Source organism: Schistocerca americana, chromosome 2 (assembly GCF_021461395.2).
Source record: "Schistocerca americana isolate TAMUIC-IGC-003095 chromosome 2, iqSchAmer2.1, whole genome shotgun sequence".
Lineage (NCBI taxonomy): Eukaryota > Metazoa > Arthropoda > Insecta > Orthoptera > Acrididae > Schistocerca > Schistocerca americana.
Window position 1 is genome coordinate 832875975 of NC_060120.1, and position 24403 is coordinate 832900377.

The 24403-nt window shown below is 39.6% G+C and overlaps 1 protein-coding gene across 3 annotated transcripts in view; it reads right to left on the reverse strand.

The window, feature by feature from the left end:
* Positions 1–24403, reverse strand: part of LOC124595488 (RING finger protein 17) — a 485726-nt gene that overhangs the window by 65667 nt on the left and 395656 nt on the right. The gene's annotated exons all lie outside the window — the stretch shown is intronic.

Sequence of the window (24403 nt, forward strand, 5' to 3'; positions counted from 1 at the left end):
CTGCCGCAGTAAATGTGCTTATGGAACACTTTGAAGCAAAGGTGCTAACACATACAAAGTTCAAGCCAACATGTTTGTTTCGATACATGTTTGTGGCAACACCACATCGAACAAACAAACCTTATAAAGAGTGCCTGCAACATTTAACCTCCATACATCCTAACGTTAAATTAACTCTATACATCCTAATATAAAATTCATAAATTCATTATGGAACTTCAAAAAAGAGGTTGGGTTGGGTTGTTTGGGGGAAGAGACCAAACAGCAAGGTCATCGGTCTCATCGGATTAGAGAAGGACAGGGAAGGAAGTCAACCATGCCATTTCAGAGGAACCATCCTGACATTTGCCTGGAGCAACTTAGGGAAATCACGGAAAACCTAAATCAGGATGGCCGGACGCGAGATTGAACCGTCGTCCTCTCAAATGCGAGTCCAGTGTGCTAACCACTGCGCCACCTCGCTCGGTTTCAAAAAATGGGGTTAGCTACCTTTCCTTGAGACAATAGTTCTGACAAGACCAAGCAGGTACCTGGGCCACAGTGTATACAGAAAATCCACGCGCAATGACCTCCACCACTACATTTTGAGCCATTGCGATCAATGACTTAAGAAATTCAATGCTAACGACTCTGGTCCATACAGCTCTAAAACTTCCTGGCAAGGAAAGCCTTGCTGAAGAATTACAACACCTATGAATATTGTCTGAAAGGAATCGGTACTCAGATAATCAACTTCAGTGGATGTTGCAGTCCAAATCAAGAACAGAGAGGTTGAGACAACCAGAAAGAGAAGTCACAAATTACTCGTCTACTTTCTGTTGGCCCGATTTCCAGAAAGATTGGTAGACTGCTACAGATATACGGTATGCAGTGTATTTCACTCCCGTCAACAAACAAAAAAAGTCTTTTTCATGATGTTTGAGTAGGGATGTAAAGAATAGTGGTGTGTTTTGCGTGCTCACAGAATTCCTTTCCTGAGAAAATTAACAAATAGTTATTACTTCAATTACGTTTTGATAAAATTCCATAAACGAGTCCCCTACATGTAATATGCCCTCCTGTCTACAGTCAGTTGTGTAACTGCAAGAGTACTACCAATTTAAAATAATTATTGCAAGTAAGGTTTCAGTATCACTGCTCAAAACATTTATTAATTATTACAACAGCTGTTTCAGAAGATTTCCATTTTCAAGTATGTCGTCGTATATATAACATCTGGTGCAGCTGTGTCTGTTGATTGTTATCGTTAAACTCCACACGAATTTCTGAAATATTGATTTCACGTCTACTTTGTGCTGTTTTATACAGAGTGGCTTAATATTTCAATATAATATTGTAAATGTTTCCTGTAATATCTTGACAGTTCACACCATAGGTTATATTCGGACATAATGCAAAATGAGGAATATATTGAATCTCAAATAATACTTATCTTCTCAGATTAAGCTTTTTAGTAACCCGATAACTTTTCTATACAAAATTTCTTAAGATTTTATTTTAAAAAAATCATCTTTGAAGTACGCAAATTTCAGATATGTAAGTGAACTATTCAAGTTGCCTGTATTTTCCAATGTCTGAATGCTAAAGTTGCATCCGCACTGGCTGCATCGCACAGAATCAAGCAAAGAGATTCAGTGCGGCGCATCTCAATGTAGCATATCTGGTATGGATATCAAACTGTGCTTCTCTGCACAATGATGAACAGTTTACAAACAGCGTTGGCACATCAAAGGAAACAGTTTGTTCATGTGTTGCTCTGTTTGGACAGTGTTTCTCGTTCTCCAACGTTACTGAAGTGCATGCTGACACATCATAAGACTCTGAACACACTGCTCCATTCTGTGCAGTTCTGTGCTGCTCAATGTCATTCTCACTGCTCAATCAATTTTCCTGCGTAGTGCAGCACATCCAGTGTGGATGTAGCTTGATAATTAATAACTCATACAAACAAATGTTTTTACAGTCGTGCTGAATGTTGTTAATACGCCAATGGTTCACATTTTAAACATTTGACTATGTCATGTTATAAGGTTTTCTGGAAGTTTCTATTTTCACATTCTACACTTTTTACACAAAAACTACATCACATAAACAAAATTCTGTTTTCGTAGATTTGAAAATATTGAAATAACGGAAGAGAAACATGTGTATATGAAATTTCAGTTTATAAAGAATTGTAATTGGCATAATGAACTTTGTCCTCTACATGTCATTAAATTATTTCAAATGGTGTTAAATAATTTTTAATATGTACAACAAAGACATAGTTGTAAACACACACCAAAATAATATAAAATTACAATATATCACATACTTCACTAAAAGTTTACATTGCCTACTTCTACATGAATTTGGATCGGGTACTTGCTCAAGCATGCACAGAATAGAGTGGCATGGAGAGCTGCATCAAACCAGTATTTGTACTGAAGACCACAACAAAAGCCGGCCAGGGTGGCCGAGCAGTTGTAGGCGCTACAGTCTGGAACCGCACAACCGCTACGGTCGCAGGTTCGAATCCTGCCTCGGGCATGGGTGTGTGTGATGTCCTTAGGTTAGTTAGGTTTAAGCAGTTCTAAGTCTAGGGGACTGATGACCTCAGAAGTTAAGTACCATAGTGCTCAGAGGCATTTGAACTACTTTTTGAACAACAACAACAACAACAACAACAGGGATACTTCATTAACAAGCTGTCCCAATTGACCAATTACACCTGATGGTGCAGACATCAAGTTTTTTGGGCAGTGCGATTAAGGAGTCAATCAGAAGAAAGAAGTCGGAAAGCCTAATAGGTCTGTTTGGGCTATGAAAAGAAAAGAGAATCGGATGGTGTTGCATACATTGGGTGTCAGACACAGTCCACGTCAAATTAGACAATTCTAGACAAGGTCCTCACCTGACCATCTCCATTTTGTTAAAACTTTTAACATATATGCAGGCACATGTCAAATGTAGTTCTGTAAAGTTTTAGCTCAAAATGTGCTGTACACATGCCACCCAAGTTTCACCCACTGATATCTCCACTCTAAAACATTTTCATGTTACTACATTTTTTTAATAAGAAAGTTGATGTAAGACCATATAATAAACATTAACTTTCAAGATTATTTAGTTTATGAGATATGTTGACATAGACGGCGAATCTTAAGTTTTATCATCAAATTTGACCAGTGTTAGGGGTCAAATATCTCAAAATGGTGATCAATCTATTTTTTTCTAACTAGTACCTCTGGAAAGAGCAGATTTTTCATTTTCTATGTGCTTTCTTTTACTTACCTATCTTTCGGTTAAGGGATAATATTTAGTTTCAAACATATGTGAAGTAAATGCATATTTGATGAATATGGATGCATGAGAATTTATCTTTAAGAACATATAGACGTTGGTCCATGGTAGCTTTGCTACTACCAGTTTAGAAAAAGTTATAGTAGCTCTGCTACTACCAATTCTAAAAAATTGGTAACACCATCCGCAAGAGGCCACACCCTTTAGCCATGCAGATAGGTCTCTTTGCACATGTTCCAAGCCTGTTATAGAGTTTACTATTGCATTATCCAGACTGAGTTCTTTACTACTATGTGGACTTGAATTTTTCTTCAATATTTAGTAAAGTTCAGTCAGGGATCGTGTACCGGTGTCCCATCAATGTTGTGTATGGGGCAGAAATGTTGCTGACAGTATGCTCTTTTGGAGCTCAGCAATAGTCTTTTCTACCTGGCCAACATAATGGCTGTGAAGGACATCATTCTGTTCAAGTGCTACATCAGAGATATTCCCAATCCAGCATTTATTGTCTTAAGTGCAGGTTACATATCTCCCAGGTGGGAGATTCAAAGCATTTTCTCCAAGGCAGCTTGTGATAGACAGACAATTGTTAGCTATTTAAGATGCTGTATCATTTGTAATTTTGCTGATAAGAAGACTTTTTCATCAAACAGCATGAATTTGTGATTACTTCTTGATGCAGAAATGGTTTTGTCATTTTAAAACCTTTCTTCTTGAGCCAATCTCGCAATTTCAGATTCGGCCTTTTCAATGAAAAACAACTTGATTCTATTCACATTATCATCACAAAATGTGAACAAGTTAAACAGTACCAGGATTTTTTTTCCCTTTTTTTTGGGGGGGGGGGGGAGGGGGGGGGGGGGCGGCGCGGCGGAGCGGAAGCCACTGAAGGGTTGGATGTACTGCAAGTTGTTTGCTATTCCAATAATTCCATCATGTGGTGATTTGATATGACTTGCCCTGAAGAAGTTCCATTCAGTCTTGTTTCCAGATTCAATTTTATGATTACACAAGTTGATGAAGTTCTTGAAATTTTTGCACTGACAACAGAACAGTCTACAGTAATAATAGAAACAGTTGATTTCCCCAATTATATTCTTCAGGTGCCCTATCAACCTAGTAAAAAACATGCATAGCAACAGTGTCATGCCTGAGGGAATTGCTGATTATGCAGATGTTCAGTTTTGGGTATTGTCAGAACCTCTGTAACAAACTACACTGGTGTCCAAAATTAATGCAAAAAACAACTGTTCCCCCATCCTGTGTCTAATTCATGATATAATCATACAAACTGTCAACCAGATGTCCATACGATCGTGCTCTGGATGGAATATAGTGTTCCAGTCAATGAGCAACCATGCCAACGATGACATCAGCACACCTATGAAATGACGTGATGTTTGCCAGATGGCTGCAAATCCACAATAACTGTGTACACAGTCACAGATGGAGCAGTACGGCACAGAGAAGATGCTTATCAGACTCTTTGCGGTGCAGGGCCATGAGAAAAATGGAAGCAGGACAGTTGCAAACTGATGTGGCCTGATGGCTTAAAGTGAATCGTCTGTTGTTTCTTGGATGTGGGGACTGTTTAGAGAGACTGAAACTGTATCCCAAAGACCAAGGCTGGGCCAACCACATGTGACTTCTGCCTTAGTAGTGCACGGTAACTGGCGTGTGAGCTTCAGGCATCCACTGGAAGTTTTGTATCGAGGCAAACTGTGTGCAGAAGGCTTCGGCAGAATGGTATTTATTGTCAGAGACCTGCTGTATCTCTAAATCTGACGTGTCTTTCCAGAAGGGAACATCTAGGGTGGAGTAATCAACATGCTACCTAGACGGTCTAACAGTGGGGCAATGTTGTTTTCAAAGGCAAGTCACGATTTAGTCTGGAGAGCAATTCTCGATGGATTCACATCTGGAGGGAATATGGAATATAATTTTGAGACCCAAACATTGTGGAAAGAGACCGATATCAAGGAGGATCCCTAATCGTGTGGGCAGGGAATATGTTTACCACTTTAACACCTCTTCATGAAATTGTGTGGTTGAATCAGAAGGTATTGCGACGAGATCTTGGGACCTCATTTGTGGTGTTGTGAGGTGCTGTGGGCCCAGACTTTGTATTGATGGATGATAAACCTTGATCTCATAGAGCATAGGTGGTTGATGTGTTCTTGGAAATGGAAGATACTGCACGCGTGATGTAGCTGACTCACTCTCCCGATTTGAATCCCATAATAGAGCATGTCTGGGATGCAGTAGGGATATGGTTTACATTATGACAGCATCCACCAACCAATCTCCAAGACTGTGAGCAGCTCTGCAGGAAGAATAGGTGTTACAGCCTCAAAACTTGAGGCTTAAGACATCATTCACAGTATGCCTCGTCATTGTCAGGCGTGTATTGCTGCCAGAGGTGGTCACACCCCATGCTGAGCACTTTAACCAAATGTCGGAATGTGTCTGCAAATTCTGTAAGTTGGAAAAAAAGAAGAACATTTTTGTCTACTGTTACGCGTATTGCAAATGTTTGTAGTATTGGCAAGAACGGCTTCAAATTTTTTCTATCAATCTGAAATAAAATCTTCAGTTGCTAGCTGTTTTGTGTACAATGTTTCTCTTACAGAGTGGACCCACTGTTTGTGTTCAATAAACACAATCACTACTTTTGAATGCATTGTCAAAAATAGATCCAAATATGTATTATCCATATAAAAATTGAATGTGTTTCAGAACAATCAACAGGTACACACCATTTTGGACATACTTCACAGAATTTAGGTAATCCTATTTCAAGTCCATTGCGGTCTCCATAGATTATAAATAGCTTTCTTTCAGGTTGCAAAGTAAAAGTCATTTCTGCATCTTGATCTTCCGCACTTCAATTATAACAAAGAGGCAATCTTTGATCCCAGGACACAACTTGCTACCGCATCATCTTCATAAAACTGTAGAATGTTTTACTTGAATTGGTCTGAAGTCATTTTCCCTTGCTCCCTTTCAGGCAGTGCAAGAATTCCCTTTACTGTTCTTTTTTTTAATTTTCTGGCAATCATGCGTAGCCCCTTGATGGAGGGGTTACCAATTTTTCTAAGCTGGTAGTAGCAGGTCTACCATGGATCAAAGCAAGTTTGCCGTTTATATGGCCTTAAAAATACGTTAATTATCATGGACCCTTTTACATGAAATACACGTTTACTGCGTCAAATTTACTTATGTTCGAAGCTAAATATTATTTCTTGAACAAAAGATACTAATAAGCAAAAACATAGAATAATGAAATTTTGATAATACATTTGTCTAGGTAAGATATGTGATTAACATCATCGGTTAATGTAAGCAAGAGAGAAGCCACTGCAAAAGTGAAATGCTGGCCCATTAATAACCAATATAACTGGCAGAATGTCGAATGCAAGCGTGCAAATGTGCATGCATGTGTTGTACACACACCGGATGTCATTTTGTGGGATGGAGTTCCTTGCCTGTTGCACTTGGTAGGGCAACACAGGGATGGTTAATGCTGTTTTGGATGACATTGGAGTTGTTGTCCAATGATGTCCCATATGTGCTCAATTGGAGACAGATCTTATGATTCAGCAGGCCAAGGCAACATGTAGAGCATGTTGAGTCACAACAGCAGTATGTGGGTGAGCGTTATCCTGTTGGAAAATACCCTCTGGAACTTTGTTCATGAATGGCAGCACAAGTCAAATCGCCAGACTGACAACCAAATTTGCAATCAGGGTACACGGGATAACCACGAGATTGCTTGCTGTCATAAGAATTCATACCCAGTCCATACCTCCAGTGCTTGTCACACACACACACACAGGTTGGTTGCAGGCCCTCAACTGGCCTCCTCCTAATCAACACGAGGTCATCATTAGCACCAAGGCAGAACCAGCTTTCATCATCAGGAAACACAACAGACCTCCAACCTGCCCTCCAATGAGCTCTCACTTGACACCACTGAAATTGTATAAGGCAGTGGTTCGGGGTCAGTGGTATGCACACTGAGTCAAGAACATTTTGAGAAATTGGTTGTTGTGTAATGTTTCAGGTGAAAATAGAAGTTTGATGTAGAAACAGCTACATATGCAACATTCAGTTTTTTTTATTTAATTGATGACTAGTTTCAGGTTACCTGAACCCATATTTGAATCATCCAAACAGACGAAGTAATATATTCCATTATAGTGTGCAAGCTGTTAAGATTGAACATACGAACATTTGCAGGACAAGCTTACAACTCATTTTGTCCTGCCAATGTTCATACAAAAAACTTGACTTTGATATATGTGTGTATACAGTCTTAACATGGTTTCCACGCTATTATGGAATATACCGTATTGTCTGTCTGCCCGCCTAGCTAGCTGTGCAGTTTTCCATGTGCCTCGGCGAATGCGGGATGGTTCCCCTTATTCCGCCTCAGTTATACTATGTCGGAAATTGCTGCACAAACACTGTCTGCGCAAACAGTCTCCACATACACGTACACCATAACTACTCTACCCCGCAAACATTTGGGGTTGCGCTCGTCTGGTATGAGATGTTACCGGGGGGTGGGGAGGAGGGCGTTCCACTGGGGGCCGAACCGCACAATAATTCTCGGTTCGGTGTGGGGAGGGGGTGGGGCGGGTTGACTGCTGTGGCATGTTGTGAACAACTGAGAGCTATGGCAGGATGAAGCCTCTCCGTCGTTTCTAGGTGCCCAGTTCAATATACACTACACAATACACACACACTAATTTGTCTGTCTGGACGATTTGATGATGGGTTCAGGTAGCCCAACACTAGTCATCAATTAAACAAAAAAAATTGAATCTTGCAACGTCGGTTGTTTTCAACATCAAACAGGTTCACGCAAGTTGCTGTTCTGTTATTAACCCAGCTTGCAGGAAATTCGAAAAAAGAAGTATAGAACTGAATTCTGATACTGCATATTTGTACTGTTTGCTGCCTCATTATGCATATTTAGCAACATAGTACTGCATGAATACATGCATGTTTTATGATTGATAGTGCATGAAAACATGGGACTCGAGTAATCATGCAACGTAGATGATGAACACTATGTAAATTTTATAAGGTGAGGTACAACCAGTGCAAATTATTTTTGAAATTAAAAGGAAGGTTGGCGTTGGCCATAATATTGATGGTTTATTGATAGTAAAATCGATTTTCAATTACATAGTGATCAATTTCAGTGCTGTGGTGTACAAATTAAACACATAGGCACTGGTATCAAGTTATTATCAGTAACCAAAGCTGTGAAACGATCACAATAAAAATGAGTTATCCAAATCTTTGTATAAACTCTGCTTAAGTGAAGGAAATTAAATGCACAACACAATGTAAATAGAATAATTTGTGGTAATGAATTTAATCAGTTATTAAAAATACAGATGTGTAATAGCAAGTAAAAACTCAGCAAAAATTTGAAATTGTTATTGGGGTACAAGGTAATTGAGCTATTTTCAGACATGCTACAACCACAAATTAACTTTGTCACCATTGCTGTTTCTGTTTAATGCTTTTCTTGTGAGCTGCACTTCATATGCTCACCATCGTTGAAGTGTTATTTTAAGCTTGATGAGAGAAACAGAGACCTGAGAAAATGATTTTACTTCCTCAACTGACATTACAAGCTTATTAGAAATCAGCTCATAGACTTTCTTTACGCTGTGTAAAATGTAAATTTGAAGGAAAGCTCATATGCCACTATTTCACTTCATGCCCTTTATCACTGCTGCCAAACTTTATGATCTACAGTGTGTTGTGTGAAGTATATACAAGCGTAGTCGAGGTGTATATGAGAAAGGGGGGGGGAGGGGGGGGGGAATTCCCAGATACTGGTTAAAAATACACTTTCTCCCAGCTGAAAATACACTTTTTCCATTTTAAGTGACAGTATACTTTTCCTCGGCACCGTAAAACTTATCAATACTTTGAATGGTTATGGTTTTATACACCGCCTGCGTAGAGTTCCCTGGGATTTTAAAAAATGAAACTCACGGGGAAAAAACACATTTTGGAAAGATCTTTGATGTGCAGCAACATGTACGCTGCATATTTTCTTATTATGAAGGTATAAATTCAAATTCCACCGAACACCACGTGTTACTTTCCAAAGCATTGAAATCGAGATTGCGATGCACTTCTGTAAGCCAGTCATAGCTCATGTCACGTGATCTCACCAGCCGATGATGGTAGATATTCAGAGCATACGACACGTGAAGAAGTCAGCCAATAGCAAGATCACTGTTCAGTAGCGCACACACACAAATAAGAAAAGCTAATAGTTTAAATCAATATACATTGAATTGCTACAAGAAATGCAAAGCTTTCACATATAATATTGGTATCGAAGATTAATAAGCTGTAAGAAAAGCTAAGCTTCCACATATAATGTTGACCTTTTCTGCACGTGTTACACTTTAAGATACATCGCATAAATGTGCCACTAAAATTTTTAATAACGACATAAATGTCTGACCTTCTGGGCTCGAAATTTTTCTAATTGGCCGTCCTCAAAGTGTTGATTTTTAAAGGAGAGTCAAACAGTCTGTGATCTAAGAAATTCATCGTACAATCTCGCACATAGATCTTCTTGTGTGAAAGGAAATTTACTTTGTAATGCTTTTCAAACCACAATTTTCAATATTGGCTTGCGACCCGTTAGAAATAGGTTCATTTCAGCAGTTGGCAGAGCGCGCCAGGTAACAGGAGTCACTGCCCTTGAGCAGCTACGATGACGCAGGAAGCCATATGTTCGTATGTGTAAAACATTAAAATATCTTACATAATGTCATTAAAGAAACAAGATGTCAGAGGATATTTCAAGAGCATCAGAATTTCATGAACCATACTAAAATGCATAATTCGGCTTAAAAGTGTACATTCATATCTCATGTTTGGTTCTTTATTATGACAAAATGCCACATGTGCTAGAAGATAAAAACGTGCACTTGAAATGCAGCGAACAATTGAAACTAGCCAATAGTGTGGAATTAATTCCTAATTTCAAAGAAATTGACTGCCTCAATGGAAAAGATGAATAAAAGCCAAATTTCTTTGGCAAACCGAAAAAAATAACTTCATTGTTCTGCAAGGCGGTTAATGCTTGACTGTCAGAAGGGCAGAAATAAAAAAAAATCTGAAAATAACACTATATTTTAGCCTTCTGTAATTATGTGAATGTATTTTAATTCATTTGATAGCTCCGGGCCACAGAAATCTGTTTTGTTTTCATTTGAAGTGAGAGCAATAAACGAAGAGGAAACAGCAATACTACTAAACGTGAACACTGGTCACGTGGAGACTACCCACCTCCCCACTACAACTCAGACAGCTCTGTGCATCATCCCCAGATCTATGATATTTCCGAACCAGGGCAACATCAACTCCAGATCTATGATATTTCCAAACTGGGGCAATACTAGATAGTGCCCCCCCCCCCCCCCCCCCACCTGCTCCTCCTCCCTTAAAAAAACTGACTTTTCAAAAAATGATCATTTTGTAGCGCACATCTTTCTGAAGAGTCAAATACATAAAACGTGTGTTTGAGGAAATGTAGGACATGTTAATTGGTCTTAACCATGCCAAAGTGCAGTGCCACACCTCTTCACACAGCATTCTTCTATCGCACATCACTGTATTTCACTCTGGGGAACTTAAATGTGTGTATTATGTAATGGATGCCATCAAACTATATTGAGGGCAGTGGAGATTAAAATGTTCTGTAGTGCCTCTCCTGCTCCCAGTCGGCTGGTTTAACATCCTGCCCCTCTTTTTTAAAAAACTCTCAATTAATACTGGGTGGGATTATTTGTAACCGGGATCAAGAACTCTTCAGAAAACTTGCACTCTTTATTGCCTAACAGCTAACAACTTGCTGTTCCATGTGACATAAAATTAAATATAGGATACATAAAACCAGTGAAGGCAAGAGACAAGCAAGACAGTACATATTTCTTCAATCCTAATGTCCTGGCATTTTTTCCTCTCTAATCTTGCTACCTCTTTACAAAGAGGGCTTTCCTTTCGCCGAAACAATTCATTACCTCATCAAAGTCTGTCAAACGTTTTGCTACATGAAAATACAAAATGGCATTGTCTAATACTGAAAAAGTTGTTAATACAAATAGTACCTAAGACTGGTGTGGTTTCTCGATCCGATCATGTTTATTTTGTCACTGTCTGCTAGATAAATCGAAATAGACCTGTCTAATATTGCAGCAATTGTATCAGACACTAAATAAGCGAGACTGTTTTGATACAAATGGTTATTTTTATAACACGACAAAATATAATTCATGAAGTACCAATATCAAATGCCTATTAGGCCTACTACAAGCAAAAAACTTTATGTTATGAAATCATTTTGTATTTCATTCATATGCTTCAGCTTCTCAAGCATGACATCAAAAGCAGTAGTATGAAATTTTTATATTAATTTGGAATTATCATATTCCTCCATAATTTGTGTGATGTACCAGTTTCTTCTCCTTCCTTGTTCTAACCAACAATCTTTTCATCACTAATTCTGTAGCTATTCCTGCCAGTGTCAAAATTTATTGTCCGGTGAACTTCACAAACCCTGCACAATCATCGGTTAAGTTAGCCCGCATTTGTTCTACGGTTAGGTCTTATTACATTTTTGTACAATGCGTTTTCTGCACTACTCCCAGAACAGAACTCAGGCGGCTGCTAGCCGGGGACTATACAACTGGCTCTTTTTACTAGTGTAGCGGTCTGCCAAAAATTTTATGTCAAATTTTCATTTTCTTGGATACACTGAGAAGATAATACATAATCTTTCTTACCTGTTATTCCTGTTAGTCGTTTACTTCCACTCTGGTAGTCTGAATCTATAGGTTTCGCTAGTAATTATAACAACGTTGATCTTTCGCAAACTCAGTCAACCACATAAACAAACAGCGAATGGCATACAACCATTCAGCTTTATTCCACTCAGCTCGTATAGCCCCATACTCTTTTGTCTGCAGGAAAGTTTATTTCTAGATGCGACAGGGATTCCCCTGGCAGAGACGTCATATACACTATGCACACATTCAAAACCCAACTTATGATTCATTCAGAAATCAACTTCAAATATGTTCCAAAAACAACAGGGATGCCTTTCTAAATCATATGAATAATCGTTAGACCAACTTGCGCTAGATGCTAGGTACTTTGTGAAACAAGGTTTCTTTCCTCTTTAATTAGTAAGTGTTAGCGGGATTCGAACTGTTGCCTTTACCACGACCTCCTCGCAAAGTGCAAATGCTAACCACTTGACCACAATGACTTCATGCAGCCTGTGCCTTCACACAGACACATCAGTTACATAAAAGACACGTGAAACTGATCTTGCAATTTTCTTGGAATTGCCTGGGTAGTGCACCTTACTACCTGCACATTATGTTGTTTTAACAGCCTACTAAAGGTATACAAAGTTTGAGTAAATTTGTGATCCCAACGTAATTGGGCTCCCCTTGTTTGAATTGACATAAACCTTACAAAGAAGAAATGTAAAATCAGGGAATACTTAGCATCGATCTTATGGGTTTCTCATAAGGGCTACGAGTTTATGGTGAGGCATCGCGAAAAATGTAAAATTGGAGAATATAAAATCAAAGTTCCACTGAATTAAGTTTGTTGGACACAGAGGTGAAAGTGTCAGTGTCCTCAAGTTTAGGCAATGTGTGGCACTGGTGTTTCATGTAAGTGAGATCTACATAATGATCTTAGGATTAGAGTTTCTGCATCAACATCAAGCCATAATTGACCTTTGATGACATACAGTGGAGCTTAATGGAAAGACATTCCCACTAGGGGAAATTGTTGTCAATGTTGATCTGCTGCAATGAGCATCTTGTGTACAGGACAATCCATTTAGACAGCAAGCAAAGATATTAAGGCTTAATTTGTATGATTGTGTTGAGTGACACTGTCAAGTCACTATGGGTGAATATGGAGCCCGACTGACCAAGTAATATGTTGTATATAGTGGAGCTACTGGAGGTTAGTAAGGTCTAGGATGCAACATCTTGTTTGGCAAAACATAGTGTTGTATGCATAGAAGAGAGAGATGGAAGAAAGATAGTACCTGTCAATGTGTATAATTTTGGCACATAAGAGGTTAAGTTGTTGAAGGGAACACTGTTGGCTACATTGGAGACTGAGAATGAGGGTGACTACCATGCAGATGGTGTAGGCTATAAGAGGGCACAGGATGCTGCTAGGAATGCATTTTATGAAAAATTGAAGCATTTGAATGGCATAGAAAGGATACAGATGGAGGACCTGTTGCTAAAATTTCAGGGTCTGTTTTTTTCCCACAAGAGCCTTTGCCTGCTACACGAGCAACACAACAATGGATTCCAACAGGGAACGACGCACTGGTGTATTGGAGACTGTACAGAATACCACGATCACTGCAACCAGTTTTGTAAGAATGTATAAATCAAGAACATAATAGATGAGAGAACAGCTTAGGGGGGCAAGGGATTGTAATCATTCCCAAGAAGTCTATGGATGGCTCAAAGTAGTATTGATTTTGTTGCGATTATCTTGATTTGAATAGCAAGAGTATGGCAGCTGCATACCGAATACCGAACATCGTAGAAATGAAATATAATCTAGGGTAACGCCAGTACTTCTCTCGACACTGGACTTGAAGAGTGGATACAATCAATTAGAAGTTAGCCCACAGGATAGATCAAAAATAGTGTTTCCAGAAATTTGGGGACACTATCAATACAGAAGGATGTATTTTGGGTTAAAAAATACACTGGTAACACTCCTGTGATTATTGGACACCTCACAAATTATCACGATTATTGGACACCTCACAAATTATCACAGGAAGATCATGAAACGGTTTGCGCATAACTGTTTATGCAGTTGTTGAAAGAGGGTGTTAAGTTTGTGTGGTTGGAGGAATGCCAGTGAGCATTTGTAAAATTAAGAAGGGTGCTGTTGTCGATCTGGTGTTAGTGTTTCCAGATTTTCAGAAGAAGTTCATATTGTCACATGACTTTTCAAACCATGCTCTTGGATGTTTTCTGAGCCAATAGATCAATGGTCAGGAACACATTATGCCTTCGTATCAAGACAGTTGAGCGCAGCATAGAGGAATTATTCTACGATGGAGACGGAAATCCTTAGCTTGGTGTATGGAGTAACATACTCCTGGTGTTACCTGCATTGGAGGAAGTTCAAGGTAATGAGGGTCCATGCTGCTTTGAAGCTATTGCTAGGTTTGAAGGACACACTGAGTAGACCTACGAGATGGGCATTAAAACTTAGTGAATTTGAGTACAAAGTAATTCACAAACCAGGGAAGAAGCTTGGAAATGTGGCGTGTAAGCAAAAAAATAGCAGGAGTAAAAGCATTAGATCAGTACTTTGGGGAATGGCAAGCATCACAGACTGCCAACAAGGAGTGTAGACTGTATAGTAAGCAATGGTAGTTTAGCCTGCATGTTGGATTATTACGCAGAAAAACAAAATTAGGACCATATGTGGTTGTGCCAGTGGAATTGAAACATGAAGTACAATTTGAAATGCATAATCACATCTTATAGGGCCAAGGGAGGATGCAGGATGATGAATTTGAGAGTGGCAGAAGGGAAGAAAAAATGGTGTTGATCGGTCTATCAGAAATCTTGTGGAATGTTTGCAGTGTGCACATTTGAATCAGAAGCAGGTACTATTGCAGAAGTTGCCAGAAGCAACAGAACTGTGTAGTTTAATTGCAGTGGACGCGTTAGGACTATTCAAATGAACACCAGCAGGTAATCATTTTGTGCTGATAATAGACCATTTTTCTCATGATTTCGAGACGGGGGTGGGGGTGGGGTAGGGTGGGTGGGAGGAGGGGAAGCAACAAGCATTCGCGGTCATGCAGGCACTGATTAATAGGTGGATACACTAGATTGGGATGCTGGAGATAATAATTAAGGACCAAGGGATGAACTTCATGTCACACCTGATGAGAGAGTTTTGTAGGTTATTGAAGTAAAAAAGTTGAGAACTGATCCACTTCATCCATATGCTAATGGAAGGACGGAACGAGTTCATTGAACAACTGGAAAGATGTTTAGTTATTACATGAATGCACACCTTCTGACTGACACACATGCCTATCCTCCGGAGTGAGTATTTTCCATTCCACGTTGCACACTAGCACAACGGTTGTCATAACTCGAACTGGGAAGAAGATGCCATTACCATTCAAAATGATTACACTGAAAGGAGACAGAAAAGTAGAGTCAGTCTGAGGATTTGCAAGATGGTGAGGGAAATATGAAGAAAGGTCCAGTGAGCAAATACTAAGGCGCTGGAGAAACAGGAAGAGGCAAGTAAAGTGAGTGGAATGTTATCTCAGTACAAAATAGGAAATGATTGAAGTTATCAAGTTCATTACTCCAAAGGGAAAACGAAAACTTTTAACACAGTACTAGTGCTCTTACCAAGTAATTGAGATAACGACACCAATAAACGCTTCTGACAAGGTCAAAAATTGTGCATCTATGATCATTCAAGGGAATTCCATGAAAAGTATTAATCAAAGCAAGAAAAAGAGGCAAAGAATAAGAAGTGGAAGGATGAGCAATAAGAGGCGGAAGGGGACTGAGGCAAAGGAAACAATTAATATATATTGTGTTTTGCAGTTTTTGGATGTTTTTCATTTGAGGATAGTGTAGGGCACAGACATTATTTCAGAAGAGATTGTACGACTGCATTAGGGTGAGATTTATCAAGACATGCTGTTTGGGGACAGCAGGCTTCTGAGGGAAGGGTAGGTGATGTTGGTCCCCATCTTCAGGTTGTTGTATGGAAGAAGAACAGAAAAGAAGAATGGTAGTTTTGGCAGGGGTGTACCTCTTCACTGGGGGCAGAGTGGGGGCACTGCAAATTCACCTGGACAGAGGAATTTTATTTTCCAAGCAACCACACATAGTGTTATCCAGTCATGGTTGGTCAATTAAGTTTATTGTTTAATGTGTGGGAACTGTGGACTGAGATACGGAGGCTGGAGGAGATGTTACCAGGAGTACAACAGAAAGTTGCTCGGGACATGTGCACAATAAAAGCAGCAGATGGAGGATGCAACTGGGATGGTATTGCTCCAGTCCAGAAGAGCAAATGGATAGATACTGAAGGTAGAATACACTTGGAAAGCGGCATGTTGAACAACTAACACAAGCTTCGAGAGATTACTACGGAAGTTGTGAATTACGCCAGAGTCTCAGATAGTAAACTTGGACTTGGCAGCAGTACAAACATGTATGCAAGTACTAGATGCATGAATAAGATGACAAGACTACTCCAATCACTACGCAATGTGGGCAATTAAGTCTGATCTCACTGTCACCTGAGCTGTATCTGAGGGCATTGAGGAAAATGCAAGGACAATTGAAGAGCTGACACAAAAAAGGGTGTAAGTGCTAAATCAGTCATTATTCAAATTTTGCATTGAAAATGTCCTATGTGCCACCGCCAGTGGCCTGGAGATAGATCTATGTCCAGAGTGACTGGTTGTAGTTCCCACTGACGCCACTGGATGGCATTTGATGTAACTCCAGGTTGTTGGCGTGGAAAAGGATGCATGTGCCATTCAGTATTCAGTGAGAGTATATGCTACACTTAGTGAAGCCTGAGTGTTGATTTATATTCACTACCCATTTAAGTGTGTTTTGACACTTACTGAAGAATTAGAGAGAGCTAAGATGTCAAGGAACATTCCAAAAGCGAAAGAAGTGTATAAATCACCGGACAAGGTATGTTTCAATCAGTTCTTTGTTAAATATAACAACATAATCAACACATTGTTTGCATTAAACTCCTTCAATATTGTTGCTGATTCCGCTGTGTTCATTCTATCCAGGGTTCCTGTAGATGCCGATATGCATGCCAATCATTGACCAAGAGTGACATCCAGAAGCTGTATGAGGATTCTCTCATTTAGCAAAAGATGCACAAGGCACATATTTAATGAGTCGAATTCAACTGACGAACACTGCAAGACGATGCCATGGGAGCTATGAAGATCCAGCAGACAGCAGAAGACAAATGTCAGCTACGTACACTATTCCATCACGGCAAGGTACCTTACGGGTCTGTAACAATATCTTCTTAGATGTTTTTGGAAACCAACTTCTCTTAGAACGTTTAAAGAAAGGAGATATAGTGTTCAGGGATGTCCGAGGCACTTCCGCTGCATCACACAAGCAAAAATATAATGCCACTGACATACATAACATAAAAGATCATGTACAATCATTCCCAACAGAAGAAAGCCATTATTCGACGCAGAAGTCAGCAAAGCAGTACCTCAGTCCTGACTTAAACATAATCGGCTTTATCATGCATTCAAGGAAAAATTTCCCAAGACACATATTGATGGTCAATTTTATCACAGAGTCTTCAAGAGAGAATTTCCCAATCTGCATTTTTGATGGGCGAGAACAGATACCTGCCGTATCAATGAAATAAATACCAGCAGTGGGGTGCCCAGATTCGCTGCAATTTCTGCAAAAGAGCTTCACCTCAGGAAAGCTGTAAGACTTCTTTCTGCTCCCATTAAATCTAGTCAATATCCTTCGAGCATTGTAGCGACTGTAGCTATCAATATGCAACAGGTTATGTTCATGCCCACTTTAACACATAGTAACATGTTTTATATGCACCAGCTGTCAAATTACAACTTGTGTATTCATGTGGGAAATTCTGCAGTCATGTGTATGTGGCACGAAGAAATTGGAGACTGTGGAGGTAGCGCTATTGCATCATGTCTTTTAAAGGTTCTGTCCAATCAATTGACACCTAAGTGCCAGCTGGAAATATGGTGTGACAACTGCGCTGGTCAGAATAAGAACAAGATGGTGTTGCTGGTTCCAATGTATCTAGTAGTGAGAGGATACTATGATTCCATTGAACTGAAGTTTCTGGTCTCTGGGCATTCTTATACACCTTGTGTTCAAGATTTTGGCGTTATTGAAAAACGAAAACCTGTTTGCAAAGGCATGGTGCCAAAAGAACTTCAGAGTGTAGTGAAACTGTCGCAGTTACACAACCCATTTCAGGTGGCGCCAATGGCAAAATCGGATTTCTTTGATGTCTTCCATGCCTGTGATGAGTTTATAAACACAACAGCAATACAGATCACTAACAAATCGTGGATCAAAGTGTCTGTGACAGATTTACTACAAATTAAAACAAAGAAAACCTTCAATGAAATGGAAGCATGGGAGCATCACACTATTTTCAAGAAGGGACAATATGAGGAATTAGAGAACAGGCATGCCTTCAACAATAAGACACATGTAATGAACATCAGTGATTCCAAGAAAAAGGATTTATTGGCTATGTCGGATTACCTAGATCCAAAATATCATCAGTTCCACAAGAACATCTGCTCTTCATAACTTTTTATTGTTGTGTATGACAATGACTTCAATACCTTTTGTTAATATCTATAGTGAGCACTGTTCAAAACACACAACTAAACTGATTGTACCTAAGAATTACAAGAAATAAAGCATTTCTGAAGTTCCAGTTATATTTTCTTAACTCCTGAAAAATTTACTTTTTGGCACTTACACCCTTTTCCATGTCAGCTCTTCAATTACCACTGGAATTACAATTAGTAGCAGAGCTGAGCAGCCAGAACTTGCCATTCTACTACCAGGGTGCTACAGTGGGTCTAATGATAGATAATGCGTGGTTATACATGTCAGTAAGGATACCAGTAGCAAGCAAGCATGCAGTGTCTAGGCGTTACATAGTGCACACTTATCTGATGCATTAATGGCAGCAAGAAAGTTTGTGTTAGTGAGAGTCAAAGGGGTGTTACTATTGACAGAAGACAGGGATCAACACATGGTGATAACTGGAGGGGGAGGGGGGATGTTTCAGCAATGTCAGAGCAGGATAGTCACCATATGCCCAACTTGCGAGATTGCAATGGGTGGTACCACATGCAACATGCAACTGTTCAGAGGTAAAACACAGAGACATCGTTGCCAAAAAGAGGTGATAGAACCAGAGTCGTGTTTTCAGACAGTGTGTTTACACTGGGATATACTCAGTGGACAACAAGGTAGTAGTAGTTGCTAGATGCTATGAGCAAGGGAAGATCATGAGGGCAAGACATTTAGAATTGTGAAGTATCTCACGAAATAAGCATCAAATGAAAAAAACTACAAAGAATGAAACTTGTTTAGCTTGAAGGGGGAAACCAGATGGCTCTATGGTTGGGCCGCTAGATGGTGCTGCCATAGGTCAAATGGATAATAACTGAGTTTTTTAAAATAGGAACCCCCATTTTTTATTACATATTCACGTAGTACGTAAAGAAATATGAATGTTTTAGTTGGACCACTTTCTTCGCTTTGTGACAGATGGTGCTGTAATAGTCACAAACGTATAAGTGCATGGTATCATGCAACATTCCGTCAGTGCGGACGGTATTTGCCTCGTGATACATTACCCGTGTCAAAGTGGACCGATTACCAATTACGGGAAAGGTTGATATCGTGTTGACGTATGGCTATTGTGATCAAAATGCCCAACGGGCATGTGCTATGTATGCTGCTCGGTATCCTGGATGACATCATCCAAGTGTCCAGACCGTTCGTGCGATAGTTCCGTTATTAAAGGAAACAGGAAGTGTTCAGCCACGTGTGAAACGTCAACCATGACCTGCAACAAATGATGATGCCCAAGTAGGTGTTTTAGCTGCTGTCGCAGCTAATCCGCACATCAGTAGCAGACAAACTGTGCGAGAATCGGGAATCTCAAAAATGGTGTTGAGAATGATACATCAACATCGATTGCACTCGTACCATATTTCTATGCACCAGGAATTGCACGGCGACAACTTTGAACGTCGTGTACAGTTCTGCCACTGGGCACAAGAGAAATTGCGGGACGATGACAGATCTATTTAGCGACAAAGCGTCATTCACCAACAGCAGTAACGTAAACCGGTATAATATGCATTTTTGGGCAACAGAAAATCCACGATGGCTGCAACAAGTGGAACATCAGCGACCTTGGCGTGTTAATGTATGGTGCGGCATTATAGGAAGGAAGGATAATTTGCCCCCATTTTATCGATGGCAATCTAAATGGTGCAATGTATGCAGATTTCCTACGTAATGTTCTAACGATGTTACAACAAAATGTTTCACTGCATGACACAATGGCGATGTACTTCCAACATGATGGATGTCTGGCACATAGCTTGCGTGTGGTTGAAGCGGTATTAAATAGCATATTTCATGACAGGTGGATTGGTCGTCAAAGCACCATACCATGGCTCGCACGTTCACCAGATCTGACATCCCCGGATTTCTTTCTGTGGGGCATATTGTCAAATGCATTGAGGTTGGCGGACATCATTTTGAGCATTTACTGCATTAATGTGGTATTTACAGGTAATCACGCTGTAGCAGCATGCGTTCTCAGAAATGATAAGTTCACAAAGGTACATGTATCACATTGGAACAATCGAAATAAAATGTTCAAACATACCTATGTCCTGTAATTTAATTTAAAAAACTTACCTATTACCAACTGTTCATCTAAAATTGTGAGCCATATGTTTGTGACTATTACAACGCCATCTATCAAAAAGCAAAAAAAGTGGTCCAACTAAAACATTCATATTTCTTTACACACTACAAGAATATGTAATAAGAAATGGGGGTTCCTACGTAAAAAAAAAAAAAAAAAAACGCAGTTGACATCTGTTTGACCTATGGCAGCGCCATCTAGCGGGCCAACCATAGCGCCATCTGGTTTCCCCCTTCAAGCTAGACGAGTTTCGTTCTTTGTAGTTTTTTTGTTTGACGCTTATTTCGTGAGATATTTGGCCCGGTCACAATCAATGGACCACCTGTAATATTATGGGACCCACATTTCATTTACCAGCTACTATGATGGGAGTTACCCTGTTGAATGTGACACAGCCACAGCTGTACTGGCCAGATGAATATCTAGAGACGTCCAAATAAAACCTTACCTTCCTTAATAACACATAAGAACTCAGGCTGGACTGTTCACTAAGTTGGAAGATAGAGCACAGGAAGAGTGAATCACTGTGGAGCAATTGTTGCAGCATGTGGAATAATATCGGGATGGCAGATGTCAGGTAACCATGACTTTGAGTGTTGCAGTTCCTAGTGCCATACTGTTTTTCATTTTGCTTTGCCTAATTCTTATGTATTTGATACAACGAGCAACGCAGAAATCCGATCCAATGGTAAATTAAGTTCCCAGAGATTGGACTCCCTGAGCAAAGGACGAAAAATAGTTTGACGAAGATGGAGATTAATATAGTAATTGCATAGTAGTGAAGCATAGCCAATTTAATATTATGCACTTGCTTTACAGATTAAGGAAAGCAGGCAGGTCAATGTCACCATACCAGGGCAAGTCTCTCATTATGGATGATATGACTAGGTGCTGGGTTTTAGTGAAAAAATGCACACCAGAGGCATATAAATAAGTCTGAATTTTCAGGAAGGGGGCAAGCCTCACTGTTGTGAAGTCCACCTGTGCCATCACGTCACCAGGGCTATGCCAGGTAGGACAGTGACTGGGCTTCACCAGCAGCAGCCAAGGGTTCAAATGTTGGGCTGAGCCAGCCGCCATCGGCACTCAGTTCTTCATGGGACTTTGTGACACAGCACTGCTGACCTGCCATCTGTGCCTGCTGTTGCCAATGCTGAATTCCTAGTGGAACTTGGTGCCTCAGTCCCAGCCGATGTCCAACTCCTGCCAGATGGCAGTAAGCCAAATTCTGCACACAGCTGTCCCCACGCGCTACTGTGGTGATGCATGAGGAGCCACCAGGGCTCCTAGCCACCACAGGAAGTAGGATGTCACTGACATCAATGATTGTGGCCTCTAGAGGGTGCTGGGCTACCACAGGCCTGCTGTCAGCATCCCAGGGAACCAGCTCAACATATAGGGCAGGAGCCCTCACCCAGAACAAGACCCACAACACATCATCCACTGATGTTAAATAGTTGTTATTTACTTACTGTCAAGAGTGTTTCCACTGGGCTCTCCACCCAGTCACCACAGCTCAACCCCCCCCCCCCCCCCCCCAAGCGCATCTGCACTCTTCAGATGGCATGAACTGTTCTGTCAAGTTAAAACTGTTTGGCAGATCAGGGAAATTTTGGTTAGGTAGTCTTGTATTATGGTCACGAATATAACTTTAAGAAATCTGTTCTTCTTATATACCACATTTTAAACAACAACCGAGCTACAATAATGTAGATACATGAAGCAGGAATACCTGAGAGCTAAGAGTGAACAAGATGTCTAGCTTTGCATCCACTTATAATTATGATCAACATTCTTTGCAACCTGAAAGTACAGATGGCTGCTTTTGAATTTCCACAAAATAAGATTTGATATTTTAGGTGACAATGAAAGTAGGCATGATTAGTTGTATTTGTTGGTTTCTCATTAATAGAGGATTCTAACACAAAAAAAAACAAAGGGGAGCATTGGCTTACATTTGCAATAACATATTCCACATGCTCAGTTGTTTTAACTGCATTACAATTATAAACCTACTGTTATCAAATGTCTGATCAATGAAAGAGATAAATGTGATGTCTTGATGCATTTTTTGAGCACTTTGAAATTCTTGTGTGATAGCTTGTTTACTCTTTCTTATAAGCTGATTATTTGTACTAACTTTGTTTATCAACCGTTGCAGTGTCATTAGTAAATACGATAAGTTTATACTCATCCACAGTTAAACTCAGGTTATTGACATACAAAAGAAAGATAAGGGTCACGTTTACTGACCCATAAGGTACAGAACATTTAATTAAATTACTGAACATTTAATTAAATTATGCCCCTGGCATTAATGTACATGATGCACACTGTTTACGATACTCTGCAAAGGAATAATGACATTTAGTGCGTATGTAAGGACATCACAGGCACCCAATTGGGAAAAAAAGTTGTAAATTTTTTTCTTTTAATAAGGCCTAGAATATTTACAATTTTGAATGAGGCTAACACAAACTGGCAGGCAACTACTACAAACCATGTAATTTGTGGAAAACAAGATTGACAATAAGCTAATAACCCAAAACACAGTATGGAACAAACATTTTTACTCCAAGTAACATGAGTTAAATCACTATCAATGAGCCAATACAGAACAGTCTTTATGAATATGTGCAATCAGATTTACACAATCTAAGTCTAGTTCCATAATAGTGCTATTACAGTTTTAATTAGTATCAGCATAATGGGAGCTTCAGTGCCAAGATATGAACTGCAATCTTGCTCTGTAGCAGAGCAATGACCATCCTCACATGATGTATTGCTGCAATCCTTGGAGTCACAGTAGCCACCTCATACAAAGATACTCTTGGCACCACACATTGCCATTTTCTATATCATGACATGGGGGGGGATTAAAGCCAGAACCAATTTTGCATAATATTCAAGGAAATTTACCGCTTTTGGAGATCCATAAAATGAATTGCAAAATGAAATTCAGATCTGAGCTGTGCAGGTCTTCATGTCTCCCTGTGATTTCCACTGGCTTACTTATTTTTATCTGTTAAGAGTACTTTCTCAAATGTGATTAAATGTAATTTATTTTTAAAACTCTGATAAATGACTGACAACAGCAGCACAAATTTAGAATTGTTTTATTGTGACATACATCTCGATTTCCAAATAACACAAAAATTCAGTAAATTGTGCGTACATATGATTCACTCTTTTGTCGAGAAAAGTGTTTTTTATATATATTTTTTTTAAGGAAAAACAAATAAAGCAAAAAGCCAGCCAAACAACACAGCACATTATGTCCTCTGTCTTTCTTAATAGTTTAAGATCAGAATAAAAATAGTTCATCACCTGATTTAACCAATCTGCTACAGGTGTAACAGTAACAGTGCACATGTCGGCTTTGTGTCTATATAGGAGAATGCTTGGCAGCTCCCAAGCAAGCACTCGAGCCGGGAGACGCTTCCCAAAGGCTGAGCCTGCTTCAAGATTGTCATCTGTGCTTTTCCAAGCAAGGCAGAATAAGTCAGTATTTTTAAAATTTTGAGTCAGA